This window comes from Macaca mulatta, chromosome 6 (genome assembly GCF_049350105.2).
Source record: "Macaca mulatta isolate MMU2019108-1 chromosome 6, T2T-MMU8v2.0, whole genome shotgun sequence".
Lineage (NCBI taxonomy): Eukaryota > Metazoa > Chordata > Mammalia > Primates > Cercopithecidae > Macaca > Macaca mulatta.
Window position 1 is genome coordinate 46,642,849 of NC_133411.1, and position 16,043 is coordinate 46,658,891.

Here is a 16,043-nt window from a genome sequence, read left to right on the forward strand (position 1 = left end):
CTGCACAGGTACCCCTGAAAGAAAATAAAAGTTTAAAAAAATGGCACTCATTGAAAATGGAGAATATTTTAATACCCCGTAACCCCTTTCTTTCCTAACAAACATTTTTGAAATATCTTAGAGGTAAATGATTGCATTTATATAAACTGCAGTAAAGATGAAAATTAAGAGGAAATGAAACAAAAATATATTTAGTTAATAGCTAAGCAGGAGCAAAGTGATCCAATGCATAACTCCAAGGAGACTTAGCATCTGTGCACTGAAACGCTTGTTTTAACAAGTCCAACTGTGTTTTCTAACTATGTCAATCCTCTTTCCCTTGGCTACTGCAGAATCCAGTTTATAGAATATATCAAACTGTAGCCTTCTTGCTGAGAGGAGCTGAATACTGCTTTAATTTCCCAGCCGGGAGCTGGTATTTCATTATGAACCAGGCATAATAAATTGTTGTGTAAATGTTAAGACCACAACGTAGACCATATGGCAGTTTCTTTTTACAGAAGAGGAGAGACCTTCAAATCAAACTGTTAAGTCTGAGAACCATTTGAAGTCACAATCATTAATGTGGAGATATGGACAAGAGATTTATTTCCCTTTTCTATATGTTTCTTCCTCCTTCTTACGCATCATAAGAGAGATGGGTCTATTTAAAGTGGAAAAAAAATGTAGGTCAATACTAAGTCTATTAAACTCTAAGTGGAACTTCCCCAAGTTTCTATTTCATAATGGTGGGGGAAATGCTACTTTAAAATCACTTTTCTAAGTCCATATTAGGGTGATGCTTCACTTTGGAATGAGCTGGAGATATTCCAGATCATCAGAAATGAGTTTCCTGAGGTGAAGGAGTAGAAGTAGCTCCATACAATTTCTTTCTTTAAAACAGGTCACACTTTCCTTCAATTTGCCATCTCCATCTCAACTTTTCCTTGACACAACACTGTTCAATTTTTACAACTCAGCTCAGAAGTGAGGTGGGTACTCTTAAGGCCTTGAACATTTTGTTTAGGCACAAGTGGGCCAATGCACATAGTTAATGCAAATAATTGAACAATAAATCCAAAATATCTTCCTAAAATGTTATCTTCTGGGCTGGAAATACAATTTCACATCTTCTGCTGCCATTTCTTTTCTCATTTTCACTCTTTTTATGTCATTATAGACTTCTCACTTGGAAGCTGGTAGGAATTAGGTTTATTCTTAGGTATTTCTGGGGTCCTATAGACTTAGACACTTTCAAAGCAATACATCTCATTTGGAAGGGTATTTTGCTTAAACATTTTTTACTATTTTCAGCCTTGAGTTATTAAAGGTATTTATATTTTGACATCTTATTCATTTTCATGGTCCCTGAGAAAAATTTCAAGATTGTTATCTGAAAAATGTAGCCAAGATCAATCACCACCAGTTTCTGTCCTCTTCATGATTTGAATGAAAAAAGGTCTTGACGTAAAGATGCTCTTAATTGACTAATGCTGGCAGGAATGTTGAATTTTGTTTTATTTTCTAAAACCATCCATATCCTCCAGCAGAAATGGAGGAAGTAGAGGTCTACATTTATAGAAAAACATGGTAACTGTGACACATGAATGATTCAGAAATGATCTAGGATTTGTTCTGCAGTACCTTATGATTATCTAATAAACAAATCATCAGATGTTTGCCATCTGTTCCTCATCTTCTCTGATAAACCTTCTTTATGGTTTGGGGAGATACACAAAAGGAAAATTTAAGTTTTTAAAGAACTTCATAGTTAAGGAACTGAAAAAACCTATGGTTCTAAGATTCTCAGAAACTGGAAATTAATTTTTATTTAGATAATTCTCCTTCTCATTATATAGGAAAAAGGGGACAGATATAGGAGACAAGATATGGCAGTATTATTTTGTGTCTTCTCTCAGTGGCAAATTAATAATGATAATAATGTTATCTTTACCTACTTACATGGTTTAAAAAATATATACCTTATTAGAAATTATAAGTGCAAACATTATATCCCTTCTGTTCTCCAGGTTATAATAGTACATGCACAATGTGAATATTATTATGTAAAAATGATTTCAGTATTTAAGAAGTATTAGACAAAAAATTTCTAGTTTCTTGAGGCAGGAAGCATTGATGATTGCTCTGTAGTAACAAATATCCTATAAACTTCAAGAAAATAAGAACTTTTAACATATTTTGAATCTTTACAATAAGAGGATAAATATGTACTGAATTAATACACTGCATTGTAAAATGAATGCAATTAAGATTTTAAAGGCTACTTCTATGAAGTGTCTGATGTGTTTTAGTCTTCATCTTTCTCACTCACGTCCAATATGACTGTATTATTGTGAGTGACTATCAACTGACTTGTTAGTACTGAAAATATTAGACACATCTTTTGAGACTCTATTCATTTCTTTGGGGTACAATCACATATCCAAGCAAAGGGAACTACTTGTTGCATACCATTAACACATTAAGATGTTGTTGATGTGTTTCTCTTGTAACATATGGTATGAGGTACAAAGACATTTTTAAAATTATTTCTGACATTTTAAATTTGCAAAGGACATCCCAATAAGGTAAGTTTAATATACACTGAAAAATTAGTGATGAAACACAATTTAAAGTGACTAAACGTTTTCCACTTTATTATTTTTTGCTGAACTGTTCTGACTGGCAATTTTATTCTTCCCATCTAAGTAAATTCAGCCACGGAGAAGTGACTCCATGGATAATAGATAGGTCAGAACAGTCATACTTAATTGAAGCATGCTTAGAATTAGTAAATTCTTACTATTTAGCAATAGGCTAGAAGGTATGCATGTGTGTGTGTGCCTGTGTGTGTGTGTGTGTGTGTGTGTGTGTGTGATGTGTTTTAAATACAATAGAAGTGGGAAGAATCCTTATTTTCTGAAATGTTACAGACTAACATTATTGGTAACAATGTTCAGAAAATTTACCTGTTACTGTAGGAAGAGCAGTTACCTGTGAGTGAAAGTCCCAGCCCTGTCACACCAACCTCTAGGCTCATGAATTTCTCAGGCTCCTCATTTGTATAAGAGGATTAGATAATGAATAAGCTCCCTCTAATTCTAAATTTACAAAAATGTTTATGAATAATTTAGTGTTTGACAAATATATGCCTTCCACTTTACTTGTAAAGCATATGAAAAACATACCAAAAATGATAGAGATTATATATTCTTGTAGTTATTTTAATATAACTGAGTTATATAATACACATGGAATTACTTAGTACAATGCCTGGCACATTAAGAACTAGTTGTTTGAAGAATTTGGATTTTACTAAATCCTAGAGTAAGATTTCTTATGTGTGTGCTCATAGTTCAATTTTGCTTATAGTGAGGAAATTAGAATTTTCAGAGTTGAGGTTATCTCTAGTTTGAAAAAGTTATCATGATTAATTATTTCACCTCTACTTCCCCACCCTCTGACACACACACATTGATATAGAGTCATTTTCTTTGCTATAGGATTAAGACTAACATAGAGTCAGGAGAAATACAAATTGACAATTAGACTTCCAGTGTTGATTCACTTGACATGAGCCCTGAATCAATAATGCCCCAGTACTGTCTTTTATGTGTGTCTACTGCTTTATAGTACACTGGCCCTTTCACTTACGTTAATGCTTAACATCAGGGCACAAACTGTGCCAGGTACTGTTCTAAGTATTTTAGAAATATTGAATCATTTCATCCTCTAAGCAACCTAGTGAGGTAGGAATTACCACTATTTCAGTTTTACAGATTTGGAAATATTCTTGGGGAAGATCTGTGGCTTTCCCAAGGTCCAACAGCATCTCAGGGTGCAGCTTCATAACTTACACTCTTAACCAGTATCCTCTCATCTCCCACCACATTTCAAGGAGCTTTACAGCCCAAGGTCTGACAATTTCTACTTTTCTTCACTATCCATGAAAAACAGTGGTAGTTATTTTTTAACCACCAGAGCATGAATCATCACAAATCTCACCTACCTCCATTTCTTTTTAAATTGCCTTGAAAACACTCACAGTGATAATACTACAAATGAAATGCAGCCTTTCTTTAAAAATACTGTGAACTCTAGAATAGGCAAGAAGACATTTTGGATGTTTAATGCCAAACAACCTGGCAAAAAGAATACACCCTTCAAGAGTTCCATTCCAACAGAATCATTGGTCTGAAAGGGGCTGTTGAAAGTGTCTGTCTTAATAATCTCATTTTACACATGATAATTCTGAGCCCCTCGCTATTACATGTTAGGTCCCATCTACAGAAAGGAAACTAGATCCTGGCTCTGTGGATGTTGAGCACACTGCCACATCATGCTGCCTCCTAATCCTTTTATAGTTTTGATTGTAAATACATAATTTGGTAATTTAATTTGCAATATTATGAGAAAGAAAGAATCAGGCATTAAATCATGCTTCGGTTCCCCAGACATAACTTGTAAGCTGCATGTGGTGCATAGTTTAGTAGAGAGAATCCTGGTACCGTTGCACAATTTTAGCAATTTGGAACTTTGGAATTGAAGGGAGGGTCTAAATTTAAGAGTAAGAAAAACCTGGGCATAGAATAAAAAGCTTCTGTTATTAGCACAGGGGGAAGGCCACATGGGAAGGAGCAGGCTAGAGATACAGTTGAAATGAGAACACAGTGAGAAACCAGCCATCTGTCCACCAGCAATGAAGCACAGGAAGTAACTGCAGGACATCATTGCCTTCCAAATCAACTTGTTCACATAGCAGATTCCTAAGATCAGTCCTTTACTCATCAACTGTATTTTTGGGGGGCATTTATACAATATAACCTTAAGAATATTTAAACCTAAATACCTCACAATGATAAAAAGCCCATTATCTTTCCTATGGATATATTAACTATTCTTTGGGATAAAAATATGACTTAGAATCTGAAAATTTTTTAAATTGTTTCCAAATGTATACTTAATGCCTCAGAATGTAAAACTTATTGTTCATACAGAAAGATGGTATTACTTCACCTTACTTTACTCTGGGCTGAGAATACAGAATAAAAAAGGTAAGTGGAGAATGAAAGTATATTAAAAATAAAATTTTGAACCCTAGTTGCTTTCATGCAGTTGTACTTGCATAGTCTGTTGAAGTGTGCCTTCTCAGAGACATTTATGTCACTTTTTTCTCCTAGACTCCACAAATACAATGGAGCATTATAATAATCCGTAAAGAAAGTAACACAACAGAATAATAGTTTGCACAACTTTATCCAAGGAACTCAAAGTACTTTATTAATGTTAGTTCATTAATCACACCAGAGTGTGGCAGAGGATGAATAGATCTGCTGAAGCAGGGCAAGAACATCTTACTCAGCAAAGTTGTAGTGAGACTCAAAGGTCAAACGGGAAGCTGGAGAGCAGATATACAGGGACAGAAAAAGAAGTGATGTCAAAGGAATCTTGCTCTTCTATTCAGCACTTTATTAGTCCATTTAAAATGTAGTAACAAATTACTATAGAGTAGGTGGTTTATGGACAACAGAAATGTATTCTTACAGTTCTGGAGCCTTGAAATTCAAGATCAGGATGCCAGCATGGTCAGGTTCTGATGAGGGCCCTCTTCTAGGTTACATACTGCCCTGTTTGTATTCTCTTATGGTAGAAAAGAAGTTGACTGGTTCTCTCCCTCTTTATATTGGGTCATGATATGGTTTGGCTCTGTCCCCACCCAAATCTCATCTTGAATTGTAGCTCCCATAATTCCCATGTCCTGTGGGAGGGACCTGGTGGGAGGAATCACGGAGGCAGCTTTTCCTGCACTGTTCTTGTGATAGTGAATAACTCTCATGAGATCTGATGGTTTTATAAAGGGCAATTCCCCTGCACATGCTCTCTTGACTGCCCCATGTAAGACATGCCCCTGTTTCTCCTTTGCCTTCCACCATGATTTTGAGGACTCCCCAGCCATGTGGAACTGTGAGTCCATTAAACCCCTCTTTGTTTATAAATTACCTAGTCTCAGGTATGTCTTTATTGGCAATGTGAGAATGGACAAATACAGGGCACTAATCCTATTTATGAGGGCTCCATCCTCATGACCTAATTACCTTCCAGAGACTCGACCTCCAATGTCATCACATTTGGGACTACAGTTTCAACATATGAATTGTAGGGGACAAAAACATTCAGTTCATAACAAGTATTAAGTAAAATACGACTGAATACTAAGTCTAATTATTTGGTTTACATTTATGACTTCTGTTAAGAATTTGTAGGGAAAACAAAAAGAAATAGACACTTTTATGTTTAAAAAATTATAAAACAAAAAAGACATCATTTATTAGGAGAAAAGTTTGGTAATTAATTTAATGTTATAAAAACTTATTCAATTAAAGGTGGCTCCAAAAGTAGATCCAATGCCACCAATATTTATTCAGTAAAAATCATGTGTTAGTCATTATGCTGAGGGTGCAGATACAAACAGAAACATAACATGATCTTCTACAAGTCTGCAGTATAATGGGAATGTTATAGTCTCATAGTTTCCATATATCTTTTATATAAATGCTGCAAATAATCATGAAGAAACAAAAGAGATTATGAGAAAATAAGAAAATGAGTATAAATAATATTTGAAAGAAAAAATAATCTTAAAAGTACAGCTTTAATTTAGTTTCAAATGTCTTTCACCGAAATACAGATTATTCTTGTTATAATAATATAGACGTATCATCATTGTGTCCATCAGAAACCTTGAAAATGCTTCATACAACACAATGGCCTAAGTATTATTTGATTTTCTCACTATCATCATCTTTCATATTTTAATTCTTTTTCGGCCGCGATTTCAATGGTCATATCTTAGACTTCATTATCATCAATAGCTTAACTAATTCCAAAACCTCTATTCAGATCATTTCTTGTATTTCCACCTCACTTTATTCTACTTCTCCACCTCCAATATCTTTTCTCTCTCATATGGAACTGTAGTTTATTAACTCTACTTCTTATTCACTGTTCGCTACCTTCCCACATGAACTGAGTTAGAGTTCTTGGTCTGTCACTAAGATGACCACCTTATAAATATATCATGTTCTGTGTATGCCCACCTGTTCTGTTTTCTGGACAACACTCTGAGCTCATCTTTTATAAATCTTTTAACCTCTGTCTCTGGTCTAGCAAAGCTGGCATCCTTCTGCTCTTGGAACTTACCACCTCTGTTTTCACATCAGGAGCTTTGCACTTGTTATTCGCCATGCTGATAATGTTTCTCTCTCAGATTGTTATATGACTAGCTTTCCCTCTTTTTTATTTTATTTATATTTTGAGACAGGTTTGCACTCTGTTGCCCAGGCTGGAGTGCAGTGGTACAGTCTTGGCTCATTGCAACCTCCACCTCAAGGGATCCTCCCACTTCAGGCCTCCCAAGTAGATTTGTGTGCCACCACATCCAGTTACTTTTTGATTTTTTTGTAGAGACAGGGACTCACTATGTTGCTCAGGCTTGTCTTGAACACCTGGACTCAAGTGATCCTTCAGCCTTTGTATCCCAAAGTGCTGGAATTACAGGCATAAGCCACCACACCCAGTGCTGTCCCTTTTCATTAAGCTTTCTGCCCAAACTATTCTTTTATTAACTTGCTTTATTATTTTTTCAAAGCATCAAATATTATTTGAAATTATTTTATGTATACATTTGTCTATTGACCTGACAAGAAAAGAAAAGATCTGACAGAGTTGCCTTACCAGCATGGAAACAATTATTTCATTTAGCCTCATCTAAGAGGATAACAAATGAGAAAGCAAAAGAAAAATAAATAAAAAAATTCATAAAAAGATTAATTGTTCTTTCCTACTGCTGCTCATAAATGTAATAGAAAAAATTGAGCTAATCAAATTGTTAATTTGATTAATTATCAACAGATTCCTTATGCCTGCTAGAAAACCAGCATGAGCTTAAACAAATATAATGTACTAGAAGTGGAGTAAATTGCAAACTGCAGATTGGCAGATGCTTCAGTCCTCTTAGAGTTAATGAATAGTCACCGTGACTGGAATTGCCTGTGGGTTTTTCAAATTGGTGTCTCTAAATTTAAAAATGTCAAATGATCATTATCTGCCCAAATGTATTTTGGTCATAAAAATCCTAAATACACATATTAACTGTGTAAAGTATCTGCCAGTCTGTTCACAGCCAGCAAAATGGTCATTATTAAAGCAGCATTTAACAGGAGTCATGAGAAATATTTCCTTTCTCATAGGTTTGTTTCACATTATCATTCCATAAAAAGAACTTATGAGACAGACATTTTGAAAGAAAGAAAGTCAAGAGACTGAATCAATTAAAACACTTTGGTGTGGAAAGATAAATGATTATTAAGAGGTGAATTAGTAAAGGAGATATTAACAATAATCAAGTAAATTATATTAGAACAACAAACTATTCTTTAAAATCATAAAGTATTGGTACAAAGATATATTATTTGACATTTTAATGAAGTTTGTTAATGGCATTTTACTTAGTGGATAATATATTTACAGTATGATTACCTTAATAGAATGGTCAGAGAGAACATATGAATAGACTTACAAAAGAGTTTAGTGAATTCATGGAAATTAAATAAAAGGTTCATGGATAGATTTGAAGTGATATCATGGAGAATAATCATGCCCCTCTTAAGAGGCAGTTAGGTATCCTGGAAAGAACACAGGCTTCAGGTTCAGAAACAAACTGAGTTTGAAACCTGGGATTGTCCCTGCTCAAGTCCATGGCCTTGGCCAGCTTGTTTAACTGCTTTGAGACTCATTTTTCTGATATTTAAAAAGAGGATGATGAGACTATAAAACCTAACTCAAAGGAGGAGTTAAGCAGGAGTCCAGACACTCCTTTTGTTACAATCAAAACCATCACTCCTTGAGCACCCCAACACTCACCACAACCCCAACACTTACTTGCCATCCATCTGGCCCAAGCTATGTAGACAAATTTCCTCGAGCTCTTTATGCCCATTCACCATCACTCTCAATGGGAAGCCTAGGACTCCCAGGTAATCCACATGCCTGGACTGTAATTCCAATATGGCTGTCACCATTTTATAATGTGGCTTATTATTTTTAGTAATTCCCAGGTTTCTTTATTAAATTCTTCTTCATAAAATATAACCACCCATTAAAATATAAGTTCCATGAGTAGGAGTGGCATGGTATTTTTTGCTCACTGCTCTATCCCCAGGCCTTATGAATGTGTCTCACACTTATTTTTGGTTCATTTCCTCATACTTTTTCTGCTACTACACTACGTAAGACCTCTGCTAAGAATACAGGATAAGGTGGTGCGTGAGCCACATGCCTCACCAAAAAGTAAAACAAATTTTCTGTAGTTAAAAAATTATACTGATGTAGAAACATACTCCTTCATTATTGTAGACATAAATCAAGTTATGCACAGAATTCAAAACGTTTGCATATGATCTTTCTTTAAATAAATCTCCTTAGTTTACTATTCTGCCCTCCATTTTATTGAGGTTTAATGTTTTGTGAACTGATTATATTTATTTAGTTAGACATATTAGAAGAGGGAAAAGAGCATTCCTCAGCCTACCTCCGGTTCTTCTGCTTAACAATACTATGAACTTGTCATGCTCAATTTATACAAATATAAAACTAGTATAATATAAAATTTGGCATTATTGATCTCAAGATTTCATATTAGATAATGAAATAGGTAGGGATTGTATAATATGTATAGCTTATTAACTAAGTACATGCTATTTGATTTTAACTGCCTTGCATTATCTTCTTTGATGTCTAAAACTGCATGTTGATATTGAAAGTAATGTAAACTTATTTTTTTCCATAAACTGTCCATAAAAGATTTGTGCTTCTGGTACCCTTGAGGTCCACCAATAGCCACCCCATGTCATCATAGTGAAAATATGAATGAGGCTAAAAGCTCTGAATGGAAACAAAATAGTATTTCACATAATTTCTTACTCAAGTGAGTTTGGTTAAATAAATAACAATGGAAGAATATTATTTTTCTCATTTTACATGGAACATTTATCAAGATTTAGGGCCATAAAACACATCTCAGCAAACAGAAAATAGTGAGAATCATACAAGGTAAATTTTCAGGTCACAATGAACTAAACTAGAAACCAACAACAGAAAGACAGAAAATCCCTATATATTTAACACACTTAAAAACCATATGAGACAAGGAAAAAGTCTCAGATAATATTAAAAAAAAATAACGAACGAAAATTAAAATATGACACCAAGTTTGCAGGAGGTAGAAAATGAAGTTCTTAGAGAGGAATTTATACTACATAGTATTAAACAAATATATTAGAACAGAAGAAAGATTGAAAAATCAATATTCTAAGCTTCCATCTTAGCAAAATAGACTAAGGAATGCAATTTAAGCTCAAAGCCCAAAAACTAAGAATACCATGAAAATTATGATAGGAATCAATAAAAATGAAAACAGGAAACAACAGAGAAAATCAATGAAATGCAACTCTACCTCTTGGAAAATATACATATTTTTAAGATTCTCTAGGAAGACTGACCAAGAAAAAAGAAAGTAAACATTATGAACATCAAAAATGAAAAGGGGTCATCACTATTGATCTTGGGGACACTAAAAGAAATATCAAAGCATACCACAAAGAACTCAGTAGATGCAGTGGAGCAATTCCTGGAAAGTACAAACTAACAAAATTCACATAATGAGAACCATATAACATAAATAACTTTATATCCACAAGGAATTGGATAAATTATTCTATGACCTTGCAAAAAATAAATCACCAGGCCTAAAAGTTGTCACCAGTAAATTCTACCAAAATTTTAAGGAAGAAATGATATTAATTCTCCACAATCTTTTCCAGAAAATAGAAGAAGAAGGAGCACCTTCTAATCTATTCTATGAAGTGAGAATCAGCCAAATACAAAAATCAGAAAGCACATTACATGAATAAAAATGCACAGAATATTATATCTTAAAAAGACAGAGACAAAATTATGACCAAAATATTAGCAAATCAAATCCAATACATTTTACACATTTTGATGAAATAAAAGTTATATTAGGCATGCAAGGCTGGTTCAACACTTAAAATTAAAATCAATCAAAACAATTCACCACATTGACAGACTAGAGAAGAAAAAACATATGATCACAGACTTGGCATAGAAAAACACACATTTGACAATACCCAACATTCATTCATGATTAAAAAAAAAAACTCTTAGAAAAGTTGGAATAAAGGATAACTTTCCCAATATGATTAAGAACATCTGAAAAACAAACAAACAAACAAACAAAAATCTGTTCAATTAGCATCATACTTAATGGTAACAGGTGGATGCTTTCTCCCAAAATCAAGATTAGGGGAAAGATGTTGCTGTGGTATGAATATGTGTCACCTTCAAAACTCCTTGAAATTTAATACCCAATATGGCAATATTGAGAGGTGAAGTCTTTACGAGTTGACTGGATCATGAGGGCTCTGCCTTTATGAATGATTTATAATCAGGGATAACTGATAGCTTTATAAAAAGAGAAAGAAGAACTTGGTCTTCCACATGAGCACTCTCAGCTCCCTCACCATGTGATACCCTGCACCAACTCAGGGCTTTCCAGATCTTTATTTCAATTACCATTCTCCAATTATAGAATCCAAGGCTCTTTGAAGAAATGAATAATTTTAGACTGATATGAACTATTCAGGATGAGCCAGGAGCATATTGTGGTGACAGGAAATAAGAAAAAGTTTACCCACAATAATAAGGACAAAGGGACACAGGGGCTAATTGAAAGAGATTCCAATAGCCAAAGATGAAACAATCTGACCAACAGAATTAATAAAGTAGTACTGGATTATAACCCAAATTATAAAATAAATATCCAAGTGTCCATACTGATACAAAAAGGATTGTATATATCAATAAATAATGAAAGAGAATAGGTAAATTTCCTGTTCAGAATGATTTCAAGTTATTTATGTCATACTTGGTCTTTAAGGAAGTGGAATAATACTCTCCACTCCTTACTTGTGGGCTGTGTGTGGTGACTATCTTCCAAAGAGTACAGTATGGAATGAGAGGGGAAGAAAAATTAACTTTACAATGGAGATGACTTACAAATCCTAACTCAAGTTAGATGATTAAGGTTAACATCAACAGCAATAAGATATATTCATAGTATGCACTCTCAATATGATGTGATGAGAATGGTACTTTAAGTCTTGTTTTTCTTCCCCAAAACAATTACTCCAATCTAATCTTGAGAAAAGCATCAGACAAATCCCAACTGAGGGACATTCTACAAGATACCTTAACCAGTGCTTCAAATTACTAAAGAAGAAGGAAATTCTAAGAAACTTTAATGATTAAAAGTAGCCAAAGAAGACATTACTGCTAAATGTCAGGTGGTATTACGTATCGGATTCTGAACAGAAAAAGGACATTGGGTAAAGATTGGAAAAATTTTAATGAAAAATGCACTTTATTAAGTACTTTAACAGTTAATCAATGTTGGTTCATTAGTTTTGACCAACATACCATAGTAATGCAAGGTGTTTACATTGGAATTATCTGTATGATCTTTGCAATAATTTTGTAAATACAAACCCCCTGTAATAAAAAGGAAATAAAAGTTTAAAAGTAAAAAGGGAACCATATATCTATATCAATATCTTCATGTCTCTCACTCTCTGTCTCTGTAACTATCTATTTTTAATTTAAAAATTCTTTTGAATCATCTGAGGATTTTTGCCAACATACTGGTAATTGGATTTCAACTCCACTCAATTATATGAGAAAATATAGAGTAGCTTTTTTGGCATTGGCATCAAATTTTTTTAAAGCTTCCCAGGAGATAGTAATGTGTACTCAGTATTATGAACAATTGAATTAGATGAACTGAATGATTACTCCTAAAGAAATAGAAAATCGGAGTATTTTAATAACCATAAAATACAAGGAATCAAATGCAAGTGGCTTTATTTGTGAAGCCTATCAAATTTTCAAATAACAGGTAATGCCTAGATTGTTTAAACTTCTCTAAAACAGAGAATACTTTTTGAAAAAGTTTCATTATTCTTTCTAAGAAGTGAGCATAACCTGATATCCAAAGTCATCTAATAGATCACAAAAATGACCCCAATAAAAACAACATTATATGTAGACCAATCTCACTCATGGACGGAGATGTTACACTATGTTAAAGAAATAATACATCAAGAAAAAATAGTTTTAATCTCAGAAATGATCTTATGGTTTAACATAAAGATATTCATTGATGTGATTCACTGTACTAATAGTTTAACCCACATAAATCCAGGGAGGAACATATTCCAGTCTTTGTATAAAACCTTAGTCATATTACCAAATTAACTGTAAGGTATTTAAAAGCTCCTTTGAATTCACAAAACATATGTCGACTTCACAAATCCCGTCTTTGTGCATAATAACACTTCAAAAAATTCTTTTCAAATGTTTCTTCTACATATTCATCAAATCCCCAGAAATTGACTCAAAGACTTTTCCTCCTACAAATTTATCCCCAAACCTGGCCTATACATATACAGTTCACTACTTAACACAGGTTTGAACTACGCAAGTCCATTTACAGGTGGATTTTCTTTTGCTTCTGCCACCGCAAGAGAGTAAAAGTAACCCCTTCTCTTCCTTCTCCTCCTCATCCGACTCAACATAAAAATGATGAGGATGAAGACCTTGATGATGACCCATTTGTTATGATGATCTATTTATTATGATGAATAGTAAATATGTTTTCTCTTCCTTATTAATTTTTAAATATTTTATATTCTTTAGCTGACTTAATTGTAAGAATACAGTATCAAATATATACAGCATACAAAATATGTTTTAATCAACTATTTATATTATTGGTTAGGCTTCCAGCCAACAGTAGGCTGCTATTAGTCAAGATTTTGCAGAGTCAAAAACTATATGCAGATTTTTGACAGAGTAGGGGTTGGTACACCTAATCTCCACGTTTTTCAAGATCAACTGTATACTTTCATTTCTTATCCCATCTAACTTCAATACTCTCTTTCTTTTTTCCCTTCATTCAAACATTAATTCTCTGTACTTTCTAAAGCAGATCCTGTTAGATTCATAGTTTTTCCTAATCGGCGTTTTTCTTAAAATAACCTGCACAAAAGGCTAAGAGGCCAATGAGACAACACAGAATCATTTTAACAAGAAAGAAGAGTGGGAAGAAATGGAAAGCTTCAAAATGGAACTTCAAAATTGTCTTTAATTGGTGAGCTGGAATTTAAAGAAGTTAATTAATTTGAGTTAATATGTTTCACTCAGTCATAATAGATTAATGGGTTATAACCTCATGGTTATTTTGATACAGTCAAAAAACGCACTTACCAAAATTCAAAAATTTTCCTAATAAATATATCTTAGCTGTAAATGAGGAACATTTCTTAAAGTCAGCATATTATTAAGGAATCATTTCAAAAGTTAGCAGAAAGGATGAACTCCTTCATCAATGATTTTGGAAAAATTGTCTCTTTGGGGGAACAAATGGGGATAATACAGAATATTTCACATTATACTCACAAATATACTTTGGATGGGTTAATACTAAAACAAAAATGTATTAATTACATTTTAAATTAATACTAAAACAAAAATATGTATAATAATATAATATAAGAAATTATAATAACAAAGTAGTCCTGAAAAAATGTAGTAAAACAAAATAAAATACATAAAAATGTGAAAAACAATTCCAGCCAGGTGTGGTGGCCATGTCTGTAATTCCAAAAATTTGGGCGGTCAAGGGAGGAAGATTGTTTGAGCCCACGAGTTAGAGACCAGCCTGGGTAACATGGTGACACCCCCTCTCTACAAAAAATTAAAAAATAGAAAAGCAGGGCATGGAGGCATATGCTTGTGGTCCCAGCTCCTAGGGAGGCTGAGGTGGGAGGATCACTTGAGCCTGCAGTGGAGCCATAATCATGCCAGTGCACTCCAGCCTAGGTGACAGAGGGAGATCCTATCATTAAAAAAAAAAAAAAAAAAGAAAGAAAGATAAGAAAAGCATTTCCATTATTTTGCAGTGTGTAAAATCCACTTACAGAACATAAAATCTTTAATGCCCAAAGAAAAAAATAGGCAGATTTAAATCAACAATAATGAGAATCAAAACGATGACAGATATTATAAACAAAATTAAGAAACAAGCAACAAATTAGGAGAAAATAGTTGCATCATATAAAATATATATCTGGAACATTCCTATAAATTAGATTTACAAAGGCAAACAACAGAGTGGAAACATGTGCAAAGTATAGGAACAAAAAAATAAATCCAAGCAATTAGCAACTCTAACAGGAAATTTCTCAGCCTCCCAGAAATAGCAAACATGTAAATAGAAATGCAGATAATTAGGGTGTGTCCTTTTGTTTATTAACAAGATAATATGTTTTGGCTCTGTGTCCCCTCGACAAATTTCATCTCGAATTGTAATCCCCATATGTTAAGACAGGGACCTGAGGGGATATGGATCATGGTAGCGGGTCCCCCCATGCTGTTCTCATGGTGGTGCGGGAGTTCTCAGGAGTTCTGATGGTTTAAGTGGCAGTTTCCCCTGCGCTTTCTCTCTCTTGCTGCTTGTGAAGCAGTTGCTTGTCTCTCCTTCACCTTCTGCCATGATTGTAAGTTTCCTGAGGTGCCCCGCCCCCAGCTATGTGGAACTGTGAGATAATTAAATATCTATTCTTTATAAATTATCCAGTCTCAGGTATTTATAGTAGTGTGAAAATGGACTAATACACAAGACAAAACTAAAACTGAATTGGCAAAGCAAACAGGCAGTCTTATCAAAGAAGCAATTGGGTGTTATTTGTCTAAGTCTAAAAATAAGATCAAATAGTGTTTGACCCAGTAAATCAATTTCTAGGCATTTTTTGTACATGTGTAGAAACATATATATGTATTATATATATAATTTTAATTAAAAAATTGGAAATTAATATGATTTGGCTGTGTCCCAATTCAAATCTCAACTTGAATTATACCTCTGAGAA

General features: G+C 33.7%; 1 protein-coding gene across 1 annotated transcript in view; it reads right to left on the minus strand.

Moving 5' to 3' along the window:
* HCN1 (hyperpolarization activated cyclic nucleotide gated potassium channel 1) overlaps positions 1–16,043 on the minus strand; it is a 434,655-nt gene that overhangs the window by 22,411 nt on the left and 396,201 nt on the right. The window lies entirely within an intron of this gene.